The sequence below is a fragment of the Tachypleus tridentatus genome, chromosome 1 (assembly GCF_004210375.1).
Source record: "Tachypleus tridentatus isolate NWPU-2018 chromosome 1, ASM421037v1, whole genome shotgun sequence".
NCBI classification, from domain to species: Eukaryota; Metazoa; Arthropoda; class Merostomata; order Xiphosura; family Limulidae; genus Tachypleus; species Tachypleus tridentatus.
Window position 1 is genome coordinate 109,025,722 of NC_134825.1, and position 21,432 is coordinate 109,047,153.

Consider the following 21,432-nt stretch of genomic DNA (forward strand, 5'->3'; position numbering starts at 1 on the left):
ACAGTATATATTATATTCACACATTTTAAAGTCTGTATCATACAGTATATATTATATTCACACATTTTAAAGTCTGTATCATACAGTATATATTATATTCACACATTTTAAAGTCTGTATCATACAGTATATATTATATTCACACATTTTAAAGTCTGTATCATACAGTATATATATATATTCACACATTTTAAAGTCTGTATCATACAGTATATATTATATTCACACATTTTAAAGTCTGTATCATACAGTATATACTATATTCACACATTTTAAAGTCTGTATCATACAGTATATACACACATTTTAAAGTATATTATATACTATATTCACATTTTAAAGTCTGTATCATACAGTATATACTATATTCACACATTTTAAAGTCTGTATCATACAGTATATACTATATTCACACATTTTAAAGTCTGTATCATACAGTATATACTATATTCACACATTTTAAAGTCTGTATCATACAGTATATACTATATTCACACATTTTAAAGTCTGTATCATACAGTATATATTATATTCACACATTTTAAAGTCTGTATCATACAGTATATATATAAAGTTGTATCACACATTTTAAAGTCTGTATCATACAGTATATATTATATTCACACATTTTAAAGTCTGTATCATACAGTATATATATATTCACACATTTTATCTGTATCATACAGTATATATACAATATATTCACACATTTTAAAGTCTGTATCATACAGTATATATACTATTCACACATTTTAAAGTCTGTATCATACAGTATATATATATATTCACACATTTTAAAGTCTGTATCATACAGTATATATATTATATTCATATTTTAAAGTCTGTATCATACAGTATATATTATATTCACACATTTTAAAGTCTGTATCATACAATATATACTATATTCACACATTTTAAAGTCTGTATCATACAATATATACTATATTCACACATTTTAAAGTCTGTATCATACAGTATATATTATATTCACACATTTTAAAGTCTGTATCATACAGTATATATATATTCACACATTTTAAAGTCTGTATCATACAGTATATATATATATTCACACATTTTAAAGTCTGTATCATACAGTATATATATATATTCACACATTTTAAAGTCTGTATCATACAGTATATATTATATTCACACATTTTAAAGTCTACAGTATATACATATTCACTGTTTTATCATACAGTATATATATATTCACACATTTTAAAGTCTGTATCATACAGTATATATTATATTCACACATTTTAAAGTCTGTATCATACAATATATATTATATTCATACATTTTAAAGTCTGTATCATACAGTATATATTATATTCACACATTTTAAAGTCTGTATCATACAGTATATACTATATTCACACATTTTAAAGTCTGTATCATACAGTATATACTATATTCACACATTTTAAAGTCTGTATCATACAGTATATATTATATTCACACATTTTAAAGTCTGTATCATACAGTATATATTATATTCACACATTTTAAAGTCTGTATCATACAATATATATATATATATTCACACATTTTAAAGTCTGTATCATACAGTATATACATATTCACACATTTTAAAGTCTGTATCATTATATAATATTCAGTCATACAGTATATATATATTCACACATTTTAAAGTCTGTATCATACAGTATATACTATATTCACACATTTTAAAGTCTGTATCATACAGTATATACTATATTCACACATTTTAAAGTCTGTATCATACAGTATATTATATATTCATACATTTTAAAGTCTGTATCATACAGTATATATATATATTCACACATTTTAAAGTCTGTATCATACAGTATATATATTCATACATTTTAAAGTCTGTATCATACAGTTTCACACATTTTAAAGTCTGTATCATACAGTATATATTATATTCACACATTTTAAAGTCTGTATCATACAGTATATACTATATTCACACATTTTAAAGTCTGTATCATACAGTATATACTATATATTATATACATATTCACATTTTAAAGTCTGTATCATACAGTATATATTATATTCACACATTTTAAAGTCTGTATCATACAGTATATATTATATTCACACATTTTAAAGTCTGTATCATACAGTATATATTATATTCACACATTTTAAAGTCTGTATCATACAGTATATATTATATTCACACATTTTAAAGTCTGTATCATACAGTATATACTATATTCACACATTTTAAAGTCTGTATCATACAGTATATACTATATTCACACATTTTAAAGTCTGTATCATACAGTATATATATATATTCACATTTTAAAGTCTGTATCATACAGTATATACTATATTCACACATTTTAATCATACAGTATATATTATATTCACACATTTTAAAGTCTGTATCATACAGTATATATTATATTCACACATTTTAAAGTCTGTATCATACAGTATATATTATATTCACACATTTTAAAGTCTGTATCATACAGTATATATTATATTCATACATTTTAAAGTCTGTATCATACACATTTTAAAGTATATACAGTATATATATTTCACACATTTTAAAGTCTGTATCATACAATATATATATATATATTCACACATTTTAAAGTCTGTATCATACAGTATATATATATATTTTTAAAGTCTGTATCATACATTTTAAAGTCTGTATCATACAGTATATATATATTCACACATTTTAAAGTCTGTATCATACAGTATATACTATATTCACACATTTTAAAGTCTGTATCATACAGTATATACTATATTCACACATTTTAAAGTCTGTATCATACAGTATATACTATATTCACACATTTTAAAGTCTGTATCATACAGTATATACTATATTCACACATTTTAAAGTATTCACACATTTTAAAGTCTGTATGTATCATACATATATACTATATTCACACATTTTAAAGTCTGTATCATACAGTATATATTATATTCACACATTTTAAAGTCTGTATCATACAGTATATATTATATTCACACATTTTAAAGTCTGTATCATACACATTATATTCAAACATTTTAAAGTCTGTATCATACAGTATATACTATATTCACACATTTTAAAGTCTGTATCATACAGTATATATTATATTCATACATTTTAAAGTCTGTATCATACAGTATATATTATATTCACACATTTTAAAGTCTGTATCATACAGTATATATATATTCATTTTAAAGTTCATACATTTTTTTAAAGTCTGTATCATACAGTATATACTAATTCACACATTTTAAAGTCTGTATCATACAGTATATATTATATTCACACATTTTAAAGTCTGTATCATACAGTATATACTATATTCACACATTTTAAAGTCTGTATCATACAGTATATATTATATTCACACATTTTAAAGTATCATACAATATCATACAATATATATATATATTATATATTCATATTCACACATTTTAAAGTCTGTATCATACAGTATATACTATATTCACACATTTTGAAGTCTGTAATACAGTATATATTATATTCACACATTTTAAAGTCTGTATCATACAGTATATATTATATTCTATATTCACACATTTTAAAGTCTGTATCATACAGTATATATATATATTCACACATTTTAAAGTCTGTATCATACAGTATATACTATATTCACACATTTTAAAGTCTGTATCATACAGTATATACTATATTCACACATTTTAAAGTCTGTATCATACAATATATACTATATTCACACATTTTAAAGTCTGTATCATACAATATATATTATATTCAAACATTTTAAAGTCTGTATCATACAATATATATTATATTCACACATTTTAAAGTCTGTATCATACAGTATATATTATATTCACACATTTTAAAGTCTGTATCATACAGTATATATTATATTCACACATTTTAAAGTCTGTATCATACAATATATACTATATTCACACATTTTAAAGTCTGTATCATACAGTATATATTATATTCACACATTTTAAAGTCTGTATCATACAATATATATTATATTCATACATTTTAAAGTCTGTATCATACAGTATATATTATATTCACACATTTTAAAGTCTGTATCATACAGTATATATTATATTCACACATTTTAAAGTCTGTATCATACAATATATATTATATTCATACATTTTAAAGTCTGTATCATACAGTATATATTATATTCACACATTTTAAAGTCTGTATCATACAGTATATATTATATTCACACATTTTAAAGTCTGTATCATACATATATATTATATTCACACATTTTAAAGTCTGTATCATACAGTATATATTATATTCACACATTTTAAAGTCTGTATCATACAGTATATATTATATTCACACATTTTAAAGTCTGTATCATACAGTATATATTATATTCACACATTTTAAAGTCTGTATCATACAGTATATATTATATTCACACATTTTAAAGTCTGTATCATACAATATATACTATTTTAAAGTCTCACACATTTTAAAGTCTGTATCATACAGTATATACTATATTCACACATTTTAAAGTCTGTATCATACAATATATACTATATTCACACATTTTAAGGTGTATCATACAGTATATACTATATTCACACATTTTAAAGTCTGTATCATACAGTATATACAATATTTACACATTTTAAAGTCTGTATCATACAATATATAAAGTCTGTATCATATATTTCACACATTTTAAAGTCTGTATCATACAGTATATACTATATACACACATTTTAAAGTCTGTATCATACAGTATATATTATATTCACACATTTTAAAGTCTGTATCATACAGTATATATTATATTCACACATTTTAAAGTCTGTATCATACAGTATATATTATATTCACACATTTTAAAGTCTGTATCATACAATATATATTATATTCATACATTTTAAAGTCTGTATCATACAGTATATATATATTCACACATTTTAAAGTCTGTATCATACAGTATATACTATATTCACACATTTTAAAGTCTGTATCATACAGTATATATTATATTCACACATTTTAACCATAAACAATTTGGTTCGTAACTGGTTTGGTGTGGATGTGTTCTGCTCACTACGGGTACCAAAACCTGATTTTGAGCATCGCAGGCTTTCAGGCTTACCGTTAAGCCACTAAGGGGTGGATGAAGCATAAACAGTTGAGAAATGTGTGTTTAAAAGCTGAACGGTTTGGCTTGTTTTGGATTTTGCTCAACGCTACACGAGGGCTATCTGCGTTAGCCGTCCCTAATAATATGTTTTTCAAGACTTTATTGTACATGTATAAAGTCTTGTACGCGAGCCTGACCTCCGATACCAAGCTTCTGATAGCGACAGATCGAAAAACAAAATCAATTGAAACAAAAAAGCACGTTAAGCACAAACCTACAGTATGGGTTATCTTTGCTGTGCCGACCACAGGCATCGAAAACCAATTTTGAGCGTTTATATATCCTTAGGCTCTCCACTGGGCCATTGACGCGATGGAAACAAGTGGAAATCGAACCAAACAGCTTAACGTCACGTGACGTATTAATCCGTGAAAAATTTAATATTTATCTTCCAGTATGTCTATGTATGTCCTTAATTAGGAAGTGAACCATGTGCTCCTCAGGCTAAAATAACGTAATTAATGCAACATTATTTTAGACATCACTTTTCATACGAGAAAAAAGAAACTTGATATGGAGGAACACAGATATTGAACGGAAGTGTACATTACCAAACTAATTCACAAACAGAGATTCTTGTCCGACACAATGATGGAAGTTACTAATACCGTACCATTAATGACGTAAGTGATTCATAGATTAATGTTCACTCCCTATTGGTTTCCATCTTTATAACTGGAAAAGCAGTTTTTTGTTTGAGATATCGAACATTCTAGGCTTAAACAGCTCAAAGTTCTATAACTTACGTAAAAGTTATGTTACTAGATATATTGTTGCATGAAACGAGTGGATTTCTCTTGTTTTATCACCAGTTAAATTGATTCATAACTATTAAGTTCGCTGTATGTGTTTGGAGTATAAATGTTGCTTCTTCTCAAACACGTTGAGACTTATTTCAGAAATTTAAAATATAAAAACAAAATGGCTACCCTTTTGAGTGTCAAAAACGTTGTATTTATACAGGAACTCCTGAAAAAGATAAATGTTATGTTAGGAGAAAATACTTATAAATTCAAGACTTTTCGTCTATATTTTGTTTTAAAACTTTAAATCTTTTCTCAGAAATTGCCAATAAAACATATTTCAAAATACTTTCGTGTTTTTCACATTCACGTCTGTTTTCAAATCGGTCTGATGAAATGCGCCCCCTAATGGTACAGTCTGTGGACTTACATAGATAAAAACCGGGTTTCGATACCCGCGGTAGACAGAGCACAGACAGGTCATTCTGTAGCTTTGTGTTTAATTCCAAATAAACAAATTGATGGAATATAATAGATGAAGTTCTTTTTCATATCTTAGGTTTAAAAAACAATCGTGTTTTTCACAGTCACGTCTGTTTCAAACGAGGGTCAGATGAAAACAAACAAATTTTTACTGCATGTGTTTTTACAAGTTCTTTATATTATACAGAGATAAGGTGTCTATAAATCTGGCTTTAACAAAATAAGTTGAAACTAACCAGTTAATTCTTTGATAGATTGTGTTGGCAGAGTATTCATAATGAAACCTAGTAGAATGGAGGGCAACTGCCTGTTGTGGAAACACACGTCCCTTCAGTTTATTGTTTGTTCGTTTGTTTTTTTAATTTCGCGCAAAGCTACACGAGGGCTATCTGCACGGACTGTCCTTAACTCAACAGTGAGCAGTGTAAGTCTAGTGGGAAGTCATCTAGTTATCACCACCTACCACCAACTCTTGGGCTACTTTTTACCAACGAATAGTGGGATTGCCAGTAACGTTATAACGCTCCCACAGCTAAAAGGGCGAACACGTTTTTCTGCGACAGCGATTCGAACCCGCGACCATCAGGTTACGAGGCGAGTGCTTTAACCAAGTGGCCATGCCGGGCCTTAACCAGTTACTTCAGAGAAAACTCTCATCTCATTCTGATTCAATGATAAAATTACATTTTACGTTAAGCCCGTATACTAGTTATATTGATAAACCTCATAAACCCCTCCCCCCAGTCAAGGTTGCTAAGCAACATTTTATTTCACGCACATGTATTACGAACTAACTTCGTGAACCTTTACGTAATAAGTGATTTTTAAGATTTGTTTTTGCAACTTAGCAAACCTTCCAGAAACTATAGAAAATCGCATTAGGCCTAAATAAACTATTTCACCAAGATGGATCTGCGATTTATATTTTCTGCCAAGAGAAAGATTAACTTAATAAAAGAAAGCTCTGGCATGTTACAAGGTTCACTTGCTTAATAATTCTCTGACCACGTCCACTCTAACACGAACTGCAAACAAAAAAAGTTCAAATTACGAACACCCCTTTTCCTTCATTGAAATTTAGCTCAAATACATCGATCAAGTTTGATTAGTGAAGTATGTACGTACGTATTCTAGCCAGTAAATTGGCCATTTTGACTTGCATCAGGTCATATGAGGAAGACAGTTATTCTATAAATTACATTAAACTCTTTCTTCTCGTGAAAACATTTAACTAGTAAGGTTGGTTTGTTTTTTTTAATTTCACGAAAAGCTACACGAGGGCTATCTGCTCCGTCCCTAATTTAGCAGTGTAAAATTAGAGGGAAGGCAGCTAGGCATTATCACCCACCGCCCACTCTTGGGCTACTCTTTCGCCAACGAATAGTGGCATTAACCATCACATTATAACACCCCAAGACTGAAAGGTGTTTGGTGTGGCGGACATTCGACCTCGCGACGCTTACATCACGAGTCGAGTGCTTTAACCACTTAACTATGCATTTAACTAGTAAGAACAATAACTAACAAACGCTTCCACTGCGTATCACTAATAGTCTGACGTCAGTAACAATAACTAACAAACGCTTCCCCAAAGTATCACTGATAGTCTGACGTCAGTAACAATAACTAGCAAACGCTTCTGCTACGATATTCAGATTACATGTAATCTACCAAATGATATTCAGATTACATGTTATCTACCAAATGATATTCAGATTACATGTAACCCACCAAACGATATTCAGATTAGATGTAATCTACCAAACGATATTCAGATTACATGTAATCTACCAAACGATATTCAGATTACATGTAATCCATCAATCGACCCTCCCACGATTTTTTCTAGAAAATACTGAATGCTTTGATCTGTCAGAGAAATTTTCGAGGACTCAAAATATTCAGACAGAAGTATGTAAACAAACCAATCAAATGAGATATTAATGACTCGTCAACACCTTCCAGCTATTAGGATTCTAAAGTGGTGATCGAACCCCGTAAGTTCGTAAGCCTATCGCTGTTCCATAAAGAGACCTGATCAACAGACTCTGACGGTTTTAAATGCCGTGCGACTAACATAATTTTAATTGTACACTTTGTAAACATAATCTGAAATTACACGGATTTTTACCGAGACAATTAAAAATATAAGAATCTTCTTAAAAGAAAAATCACTCTAACAATTAGTGTTTTCAACCTGACCGGTACCTTGTGCGCATGTCATTACTAAATCAGAGAACTCCTAAGGCTCAGGCATGTTAACCATAAGGAAGTCAACCAGTTAGAAGCACTCGCCGCCTTCTAAACGGTTATCCATAACTTTCATAAGTGCTCACAGCTGAAATTTCGGAACGTGCTGAGTAGCATACTGCGTCCCTATACTTGAACCTTCCTACCTGCAGCCCAACACGTCAACCAGCAGGTCACTTCTCCCAAACAAACCAGTCTGTGGGTATATACCAAGATTCAGTACAAGTATCTTTGTGTCACGTGACAGATCCCAAACCGTAGGTCGCACCTACTTCTAAATATTACTCTATGTTTGTACGAAGGTAAAACCTTTCACCCCACCCCTTGGAAAAACCGAGTAATTTGCGAAAATTCTGTTACGGAAAGTAGGCCTACTAATTACGATTCGTAACTCGGTTAAAGAAATTAAACTCAGATTTAGCGATAATGATCATTCACCCGTAAAAGTGTGTAGTTCAAAACTAAGTCTGTGTTATAGTGACCCAATGAATATGGGCCTTAGAACCACGAGTTCGCTACTTTGTAAATTGTATATGGCTTCAGTTCCTTCCACTTCTAGTAATCAGAGAAAGTACGCTGACGAAAAATTGCGCCCTCTAGTGTTCGAAATAAAATAGCTTTGAAAAAAGTTGTCGTTTTCTTAGTGCAAAGCTACAAAGGAAACTACCAGCATTCTGCCTACCGTGGAGGAAGCAAACTACGAATTTTAACGATTTAAGTATATTTACTTTTTGATATCAAAGCAACGTATAACAACACAGTCAATTTAACTCAATATATAATAGCAATACTGACCCCACCAACTTACATTTAAGATACACCTATAATTTTTCGTTTCGTGATTTATGTGAATAGTGGAAGACATAACTCGTCGGTAATTATCCTACAAATAAGTTGCCACCTAGTGGAACAGAGGTCAGTTTAAAAGCTTGTAACGCTAAAAGCCAGATAGTCTACAGCATAGCATCAGGCTTAACAAATAAATAAACACTTGTCGAGTTAATATACCCCATCTTGTGTTATCATTTTTTGGAAAAAAAAAACTTTTTTTCCTTTTTTACATATCCGCAAATTTCCCTAAAGTTTTGAGCTATCAGGACTTGACAGATGAGCTCAGCATAGCACAGGAATGTCCTTGTTTACATGAAACAGCCCTCACCTCTTGTACTAAAACGTCCCCAGAAAACTTACACAGGCATGGTGGGTTCAATAAATACGTTTTCAGGATCGCTGAATCCGAACTTGGGGTTAGATTTTATACACCTGAAAAATCTGAGAATTACATACTTGAAACTGTGTTTACCCCCACCACCACCACCCATAAACCAGCGGTACCCAACGTGACACGTGTGCTTAGGTTATATGGGGGGGGGGGTGTCTTAACGAGACTTTTTTGGTGGTAAGAACTCCCACCCCTATTACAGAAACAAGTGGAGATAACGAAGGAGCTTGATCGATACACTGAGGCCTCTGTGAATCATGAGGGGGCGTTGAACCCCACGATGGTGCGCAGGTATTATTTGCAATCTTGTATACTCTCAGAGATACTCAACGAAATATTTACTGGCATTTGATTTAATGTTAAGACATATTTTTAATATTGTTCTGTGTTTAAGTAATTTTGCTTATTTTAAGCATGAAATAGTTTCATCTTTACTGTAAAGAAATCGCTTATTAAAAACGAAGGTAAACATACGTTATTTGTTCATTCACTCTCGTTGTTGTTGTGGTCCTAAAACGGAAGGTTATGCGACTTGGTTAGGTGAAATTTAAGACCGTGAAGCTAAATTAGGTAATATGTACGACTGTAAGGCTAGGTTAGATAAAATGTAAGACTGTATGGCTAGGTTAGGTAATATGTACGACTGTAAGGCTAGGTTAGGTAAAATGTAAGATTGTAAGGCTATATTACATAAAATGGAAGATTGTGAGGCTAGGTTAGGTAAAGGGGAAGATCGTAAGGCTAGGTTAGGTAAAAAGGAATATCGTAAGGCTAGGTTGGGTAAAGAGGAAGATTGTAAGGCTAGGTTAGGTAAAGAGGAAGATCGTAAGGCTAGGTTAGGTAAAGAGGAAGATCGTAAGGCTAGGTTAGATAAAGAGGAAGATCGTAAGGCTAGGTTAGTTAAAGGGGAAGATCGTAAGGCTAGGTTAGGTAAAGGAAAATTATAATACTAGGTTAGGTAAAGGAAAGATCATAAAGCTAGGTTAGGTAAAGGGAAGATCGTAAAACTAAGATTAGGTAAAGGGAAAATCGTAAAACTAGGTTAGGTAAAGGAAGATCGTAAGGCTAAGTTAGGTAAAGAGAAAGATCATAAGGCTAGGTTAGGTATAGAGGAAGATCGTAACGCTAGGTTAGGTAAAGGGGAAGATCGTAAGGCTAAGTTAGGTAAAGAGGAAGATCGTAAGGCTAGGTTAGGTAAAGAGGAAGATTGTAAGGCCAGATTAGGTAAAGGGGAAGATTGTAAGGCTAGGTTACATAAAATGGAAGATTGTAAGGCTAGGTTAGGTAAAGAGGAAGATTGTAAGGCTAGGTTACATAAAATGGAAGATCGTAAGGTTAGCTTAGGTAAAATGTAAGATTATAAGGCTGTGCTAGAGACAGTTTCTGTAAACCATATACGTATTTAAAAATCACAAAGCTACAAGTCGAGTCAACTCCTTTCTTTTATAAAACTCGTACAAGATTTAACGTGTCTCAAACTTCATTGTTATTTTTTTTGGGGGGGTGAGGGGGTGGGTTTGTAGTGAATTACAGCCCAGATTCAGGGCTCCAAAATTGTAGAGCTTTAATCTCACACTCTGAAACTCACAACCAAATCCAATGTGTGTCGGTTTTTGCAGGTTTGACGAATAACTATTAAACTACTGCTTACGATCTCGGCCACAGGCGCACATAGACCAAGCTACTGCTGTCATATCACAGTAGTCTCCTATTTGTCATGTCCACCGAGGCGCTAGTGAAGACAGAGAAGAAAAATATTACGCGTTGTCTTCTCCCTTCCGAAAATACATTTCTGAATTTCAGAAAATTATATCATTCGGACATGATGTGAAAATAACACGTGCACAGAGCTGGAGTCAAGGTTTTGATTTTGAACAAAATTGTGCACGTGTTTAAATCAAACTTCCTATGATGAAGGTGGTAAAACATATTTAAAACGAATTCACTTTCTCCTCTGTAAGCTCACGATGAGATTTCAGAGAGATAAATCTCAACATCTCGACACGTACCTTGTCAACGGACACGTATCTAGAAAGGAGCTTAGGATATCGAATTTCCAATGCTGTTAATTAACATGTTAATATTAAAAGTACAATCAGTTCCTTTGCTGAATTTCGCGTGAAGCTACGAGAGGGATTCGTGCTAGTTATGTCCAGTTTTAAAGTTACAACTATTCAACACCACCAACCGCCAAATCCTGGGCCAATCTTTTCCAACTAATAGTGGATTTCACCGTCACAGTATACAGTCTCCACAATTGAGAGGCCCAGCATAATCGATGTTAGGAATCGAACCCGCGACCCACAGATTGTGAAACGAGTGCTTTAACCACCAGACACTATCGGACCTCGAGAAATATATTAAAGGATGTCTCATTGGTCAGCCAACATATATCTAAACAAAAACTGTCCAATCAATACATTCCAATCAGAGTCTGTTTCTGAAACAGATATATTAACTTTTCTATATTATTTACCAATGTGATCTTCAGTTTTTATCTTTGGGAGTAACTTGAATTGGACTTTACACAGTGCGAGGATTGAACCTCAATTTAAAGCCTAAGCCGTATTTTGTTTCTGAAGTTACTTACTATCATATTCTACTCATTTGTTATCTTTTAATTCGGAATTTATTTGTTATTGTTTGTTTGTTTTAGAACAAAACCACATTGGGTTATGTGATGTGCACACTTATTATTTAAAATTGTACAGAAAGAAATAAAAATATCGTTATAAGCCCTCAGATTTACCGCTGAGTGCTACTAGAAGGCAGGCAGTGGGTGATCTTATTATTTAAAATTATACAGAAAGAAATAAAAATATCGTTATAAGCCCTCAGATTTACCGCTGAGTGCTACTAGAAGGCAGGCAGTGGGTGATCTTATTATTTAAAATTATACAGAAAGAAATAAAAATATCGTTATAAGCCCTCAGATTTACCGCTGAGTGCTACAAGAAGGCAGCCAGTGGGTGATCTTATTATTTAAAATTATACAGAAAGAAATAAAAATATCGTTATAAGCCCTCAGATTTACCGCTGAGTGCTACTAGAAGGCAGGCAGTGGGTGATCTTATTATTTAAAATTATACAGAAAGAAATAAAAATATCGTTATAAGCCCTCAGATTTACCGCTGAGTGCTACTAGAAGGCAGGCAGTGGGTGATGTTATCATTTAAAATTATACAGAAAGAAATAAAAATATCGTATTAAAATATGGTTATTTTTCTTCGCACTTTCGGAAACAGAAAAAATAAATTTTTCAATTAAAAAATAATGTTTACAATTATTTCACAATGAACCGTATAATTGTGAAATAAAGTCTTTCTTTAAAATATACGACATTATAATACATAAACAGATTGTATAATTGTTCTTGATATACAAAAGAACAATTGCAGATCTCAACTTGTTCTAACTAACCCTTGCAATCTTCGAAATATATTTAGTTTATTAGTTCAATTTCACAACAATGTATAGTTTGATTGTTGACTAGTAGATTCGGGGAGTTGAGAGGTTGCACCCCATCTTCCTGACGAACTACCAAACAGATGTATCTTCAGACATAATATAGGAATCGGTTTGTTTTGTTTTTTTCAAAACGCTTCATAGGTTCGTTGTAGAACTTCTCACGACTCGCACACATCTCCAAAATCCCGAGTTTGCCCATTTTGTTCAAACGAAAAGCAGGTATGTAGCAGGATATGAACGTGAATTGTACTTTGCAAAGAGTCATTATTAACGTGATTCAAGCACGTAAACATATGCTCTAAAGCATAACGTTTCTCCAGTAGATTGCGCTATATACAACCATTACCACAGACCTCCTGCAAATGAATTCATCTCTGCCCACCATGTTTTGATCATATTTATTTAACCCTATAACGACCATAATCGTTACGAGCTTGTTTTGTTTATTATTTATGGTTCTAAAGTTTATCTCCCTGTTGTTGTTGAGGTGTGGGGGTGGTAGCTACAAAGTGAGTTACTCGCACCCTATCAACCGCGAGTAACCCAACTCCGGTTATTAAGTTTGGAAACTTACCGTCAGATGTCACTTAATGTCAATGAATTCTGCACATGCTATTTTTAAATCGTTTGATTTAGAGACAATGCACACAGTCTTCCTTCTAAAATCTTACACATAAATAGATAAAATAAACGTTTTCATACACACATTCTTACACATAATGGATGAATAAACACGTGTTATCATCTCGAGCATTTGTCGCACTGTTTCACTTAACATGGAACATTTCGGACATATTGTTGCATTAGAAAAGGTACAAGACACTGTGAATTTTCCATTGAAGTAATCTAACTAAATCGTCTCGGAAAACTATCATTACGTTTTCTTGGCCGCTGTTGCTAGGCGACGGTTTTGAATCCCTTTTGAAGTAGTACAAGCACGTGCTTCTTATTTGTAATCTCCTGAAGTGAAGCTCGAGAAATGTAGGAGATAATGTATTAGAGGTCTGCATAGAAATTGGTTATTTCTTCTCAAGAATACTCTCGTAACCGGATGTTTTACTTTTTCATTGGATGGGAGAACGTTGCTCAAACAGCATCCTCTGAAATCTGTTTAGAGATTGATTCTAACCAGACTTTAATGATTGTATTATAAATATCAATCGATCATATCTAAGTTGGAAGAAACAACTGAGCAAAAGGTATTTGGTGACATTGATTAGAAAACAAATACAAAATAAAATAAAAAACACCGATCAAATAACATTACCTTATGCGCACATGCGCTAAAAGATTAGATCAAAGGAACCTAGAATTCAGGTATAACTATCCATAATTCTGGACTTATGACCAGCATGATGGCAGTCAGTCAGTAGCACCCACCGTCTTAAGGACTTCGTTGGGTTCCAACTGGGATTTACTTTGAAATAATATATGGACAACGATAACCCAATTGACCCTTCGAGGTTGTCCATGCATACTTCAAAGTAATAAGGATTTAAGCCTACCTTCTGTGTTCAGGAAGTCATAGACTTTTTCTCTCCTACAACGTGCTGGCCAACTTATTCAACAAATCCATTACATGTTCTGTTAAATCAAAAGAACATGTAGGCCAACTTATTCCACAAGTCCATAACATGTTCTGTTAAAACAACAGCACGTACTGAACAAGTTATTCCACAAGTCCATAACATGTTCTGTTAAAACAACAGAACGTGCTGGCCAACTTATTACACAAGTCCATAACATGATCTATAAAAAACAACAGAACGTGCTGGCCAACTTATTCCACAAGTCCATCACATGTCCTGTTAAAACAACAAAAATGGTTTAACTAGAGCTTAGCTTCTCTTTTCCAAAGCTTTAAACTGGAATCTTCTTGACCTGTTATCTACAAAACACCACAAAGAGATCAAGACAGATCTTTATCCAAATTATTCATTTTGTAAACTTCCGCATTACACTTACTTGTTCAAATTAAATTAACCAATCCTAAAACGAGAGCCCTTCCCTCCCACTCACCAAGCAGCTCTCCTCTGAACCAGTTCCAATAAGTCGATATCCCTTCCCAGATAAGGACTCCAAAACTGTACACAGCATTCAAACTGAAGCCCAGCTAGCCATTCACCTAGAGATAATTACATCTTTTGATTTGTAATCGATATATCTGCAAATACATCCTCAAATTCTATTCGTTTTGTACTATTAACAGAAAACCTTTTCGATGACTTAAGTGACTTATCCACCACAATATCAAAAATATTTTCTTCAGTCAAACTATTGATTAACTTCTGATCTGCAGGCTTGGCATGGCCAGGTTGTTAAAAGTATTTTATTCAGTCAAACTATTGATTAACTTCTGATCTGCAGGCTTGACATGGCCAGGTTGTTAAAAGTATTTTCTTCAGTCAAACTGTTGATTAACTTCTGATCTGCAGGCTTAGCATGGCCAGGTTGTTAAGGCACTCGACTCCTAAATCGAGGGTCGTGGATTCGAATCCCCGTCGCATCAAACATGCTCGCCCTTTCAGCCGTGGGGGCGTTATAATGTGACGGTCAAACCCACTATTCGTTGGTAAAAGAGTAGCCCAACAGTTGGCGGTGGGTGGTGATGGCTAGCTACCTTCCCTCTAGTCTTACACTGCTAAATTAAGGACGGCTAGCGAAGATAGCCCTCGTGTAGCTTTGTGCGAAATTTCAAACAAACATTCCGTCTGTGTTAAATTCGGTAGCGTTGTTTATCAAGTTTATGGGAATATTATTAAGTTAATTTGTACTATCGCTTCGGTGACTTTTCCTGCAGTATAATCTAAATCTTCAATTATTCATCTTTCGACTTTCCATCTACATTAAATGACAGAAGATTTAAAAAGCTCAGCTACTGCCTTAGTCTTGAACAAACACTTTGCCATCAACTGCCCGACCATCATTTTAACATTTTATCTCTAACGGACTTAAAACATTGATGATTAACATCATCACCAACTTGCTTCTCATAATCTTTTATGTATCTCCTTAATTCATTTCTTAACCAAATGCTTCGTTTATTATTTTTGCCAACCATACAAATTTACGCTGTAGAATGTAATAAAACCATTTTATAAAATATAAGATACGTTTTTGTAAGTTCATATGTTATACAAACGTTACAATGGTATTACATAACATATCAGGTCTACCATAGAAAACATGTGTGCAGTTCTGTGACTTAAATTTAAACCACATTTATTGTTTCTCAAAATTTTCAACAACATCCACCCTGAACTTACTATTTATAAAGTTTTTTTTTTAACTTGTGTTACTTGTCTCACAGTTCACTTTGATGTCCTAAGTAACTTACGTTACTTATCTCATAGTTCACTTTGATATCCTAAGTAACTCACGTTACTTATCTCATAGTTCACTTTGATATAATAAGTAACTCACGTTACTTATCTCATAGTTCACTTTGGTATCCTAAGTAACCTACGTTACTTATCTCATAGTTCACTTTGATATCCAATGTAACTAACGTTACTTATCTCCTAATTCCAAGTGATGGATACTCTTGGGTTGAATAATTTGTTGTTTTTCTCCAGGTTTTTTTCAGAACATATTTTGAGTTGTTGTTTATTATCAGCTCAATGTTGAACAAAGCTACACAAGGAACTATCACTACTCTGCTCTCTACGGGTATTGAACCCGGTTTTAAACTGTATGAGTCCGCAGACATACCGCTGTACCGCCACAGATTGGAGATTCTGGTGAGTTGCACAGTTCAATCCCACGTTTGTTAAGGTTAAGTATTTGTTAATGTTATTCAGTTTTACTCAGAGAGTTGAGTGGTTAGCCTAAAATTATATTACGTCTTGGTTTTATACAACTCCCTACAGGTTGTGTCCACATATTCAGTTAGTTTATTCTTTTAAATATATATGTTACAACATTTATTTTTACAAATTACCAACAATAAAAACCCCCACAGTAAATAGTTGCCTAACTTTGTTAGTGGATTATACCTGCGTGCTCGTGTGTTATTGTGAATACTGTAACCAACAAGGCCATAAACAATTTGGTTCGTAACTGGTTTGGTGTGGATGTGTTCTGCTCACTACGGGTACCAAAACCTGATTTTGAGCATCGCAGGCTTTCAACCATGGGGACGTTATAATGTCACCATCAATCTCATTGTTCATTGGTTTTTGGTTCGTTTAAAATTTCGCGCAAAGCTACACGAGAGCTATGTGTACAAGCCGTCCCTAATTTAGCAGTTTAAGACTAGAGGGAAGGCAGCTAGTCATCACCACACACCGCCAACTTTTGTGGTACTCTTAGCACAAGCTTTGCCCAACATGTAAAAGATACAAATAAACTTAACGCCCCCAAGGCGAGCACGTTCAGTGACGAAACCTCGATAGCATGACTCGCAGTCGATCGCTCTAACCGTGCCAGACCTCTTTAAGTTTTTTCATAGCTTTAAATATTAAGGTTCGATTCTTGCAGTGGCCACAATGTTTAGCAATAAAGTAAACAAAAGAAAGTTCAAACTGCAATAGTTAATATGCTATCCTCGCATTTCTCAGCGGCAGAGGAAAACTAATAATTAAATTAGAACGTCTGCTTGATGCTGAAAGTGTACGACAGAGTCGTTACTAATTTGAATAAAGTGTAACAAGTGAAGCATATTTTTCTACAGTAAATGATAAACACCATGGCACGTTTTGATAACAAGTGTAACTTCTAGCTATTATTTTCTTTAATTAGGCCTAACTATAACAATGGCAAAACGATCAACTCTATAGCTAAACAAATGGATAAAGAAGTTTAAATACTCAGTAGTTATTCCAGAAATATTAGGTGAGTTAGGAAAGGACAACACTTTACCAAAAGACAACACTTTACCAAAAGATAACACTTTACCAAAAGACAACACTTCACCAAAAGATAACACTTTATCATAGCTGTTACTTCTTGTCCCATTATTATCTTCTCCACGTTTTCACTGCACTTAGGGTGACACCATTGTCTTCTGAACCACGAGTGTTGTGTTACTGCAACCAGTATCCGAGTTAATTAAAGTGCTATCCGCTAGTGAAATAACCTCCAAACTATCGTCTCGCCAACCTAATCAAAATTGTTGTTGTTGGCGTGTGGAGATCACATTAACCGATAAATACCAAAAAACACGTGTAATGAAGGCGTTTTTAAGATTACTGTAGCGAAGTTTAAAAGCTATCTATCACTAAACTGAAACTATATATTAAACTAAACCGTCTGATATTACGTTCTGCTTAACTCAGTTAATAACTTCGACCTTACTCAACTCAGTTTGTTTTCAAGTAAACACAAATTTGGAAATAAAAAATAAAAGCTAAACTAAAATATAATAATACAGGATAGTTTTTAAACTATATAATAATACAGGATAGTTTTTAAACTATATAATAATACAGGATAGTTTTTAAACTATATAATAATATAGGATAGTTTTTAAACTATACAATAATACAGGATAGTTGTTAAACTTATAATAATACAGGATAGTTTTTAAACTATACAATAATACAGGATAGTTGTTAAACTTATAATAATACAGGATAGTTTTTAAACTATATAATAACACAGGATAGTTTTTAAACTATATAATAATACAGGATAGTTTTTAAACTTATAATAATACAGGATAGTTGTTAAACTTATAATAATACAGGATAGTTGTTAAACTTATAATAATACAGGATAGTTTTTAAACTATATAATAATACAGGATAGTTTTTAAACTATACAATAATACAGGATAGTTGTTAAACTTATAATAATACAGGATAGTTTTTAAACTTATAATAATACAGGATAGTTGTTAAACTTACTTTAACCAATGGAGTATTTTATTATAGAAAAAGAAAATATAACACTTAAAAACTTTACGATCAAACCAGTTTCTGAATAGTACTTCTACAAAATAACTCTTTAATGTCGTTTATCAAACGGTGAGAACCAGATGGAAAACTGTTTTCGAAAATAAACGATAGCCTAAAACACTAGTAAATATTATATTGTGGTTTAATATGAATACCTATATATGTAAAGGAAAACCAGCAGCAAAATATACTTTTGAAAACCCAGTAAAATCAATATATTTATGTTCACAACTGCCACCTCTCATTTCAGAACAACGCTGTGTGGTTTATGTAATTAACAAAAGAAGAAAACCCACAACGGGCCAGTAAAGAGCTGTGTGATTAAAATTATCATTCTTAATGTGGTGTAATAATACGTCCTAATCACTGTTAGACAGTGTTCTCTGCCAACCAAGACGTTCCACACCTTAAAGCTCGTTTTCTCAGAAACGACTAACAACGAACCTTGTATCCCAGCAGGCGTGACGAGATATATCAATAGATAACAGATGATTCTGGTAGTGGGAAAAATGTTAATATTTCAAATACCACTATTAACTTTAAAAACCAAGGCATTGCGCAGTTTAGAATATTACTCAATTAATGTATAACACACGCATACAAATATATATATATTAAGCAATTTATATAAGATATATTTTGAACCGGCCCGCATAGGTGGCGCTACTGTGTTATGCAAATACTAACTTTTGCTCTAATGAACATGTTCTCAAGAGTACTAACTGAAACTTCTGAAAATATGAATTCTACATAAAACTGTTAACATCACGACAACTGAGCGACTTTTCATTTTAACTTTTTTTTATCAGGTAACAGTATCTCTATTGAACAGAACCTTAGGTACATATTTGGAGGAAAAATTGCCAAATCAGAAGTCTTTAAGATTCAAATAATTGATCACAGGGGTGCAACTATACAGCAGCACCCACCGCTGTAAGGCTTTTCTCCATATAATGCACCAAGTAACAACACTAACTGTCACTCTTATAGTGCATCCAAAGTTGAAAGTATAGAGCATGTTTAGTACCATCAAGGCGAAAACCTTGGGCCTTTCAATCCGCAGCCCAGCACGTTAGTCACACCATATCACAATCATAAACTATATAATCATACTCACTATTGCTATTACATCTTTCATAAATGCCGATCGTTATCTTTAGTGTTTCACACTATCTTATTTATACCCAATAGAAAATTAGTTTTAATCTATCAAGCGATCTGATTTGTTGTTTTCTTTATGAAGCGCTGTCTAGTTTATTTTCTGGTGTCAAATTTCTTCTTATGGATATTACTAATTACAGCGGTACGTCTACGGACTCACACCGCTAAAAACAAGGGTTTTGATACCCATGGTGGGCAGATCACAGATAGCCCACACCGCTAAAAACCAGGTTTTTATACCCATGGTGGGCAGAGCACAGATAGCCCACTGTGTTTAATTCCAAATGACGTCAACAAGATTTTTAGTTGCATCACAAGATTAGTTCTTTTCAAATGTTTATTTTTTTACGACAAAGCTACTAAGACTCTGCTGCTATCTCCCACTTTGACCTGATGACCAATAAAAGCAACTGGTCAGTAGCACCCACCATCAATGCTCTGGCTACTCCTTACAATGAAAAATCGTCATATAAAACTCTCACGGCTGAATGAAAGAGCAGACATGACGAGATTCAGCAACATACTTAACCACCAGGCCAAGTCAAGGTCTTTTTTTTTTAAATGCATACTGATTTAGGTTAGGGCCGATAAAAGCAATATTTTTGCTTAGAAACATTAACTGTAAACTTCAGACCAAAAAAATATTTACTTACTTAAACATGACCTTCAATAATTTTTCAAAATTTCTCATTTCTAAACTACTACGAAACAATAAGGATATTACAAAACTTTCAGTTTCCATAACACTAACGAAACAACAGAATGATCACTGGAACTCCACATGAATTCACTTGCATGTCTTTGTTTTTTGTTGTCTTTGAATTTCGCGCAAAGCTGCAAGAGGGCTATCTGCGCTAGCCTTCCCTGATTTAGCAGTGTAATATAAGATAAAAGACAGCTTGTCATCGCTATTCACCGCCAACTCCTGGGATACTCTTTTACGAATGAATAGTGGTATTGACTGTGACATGACAACAGTCCCACGTCTGAAAGAGATAGTTCACTTGAAAAGAAAAAACAAAACAATT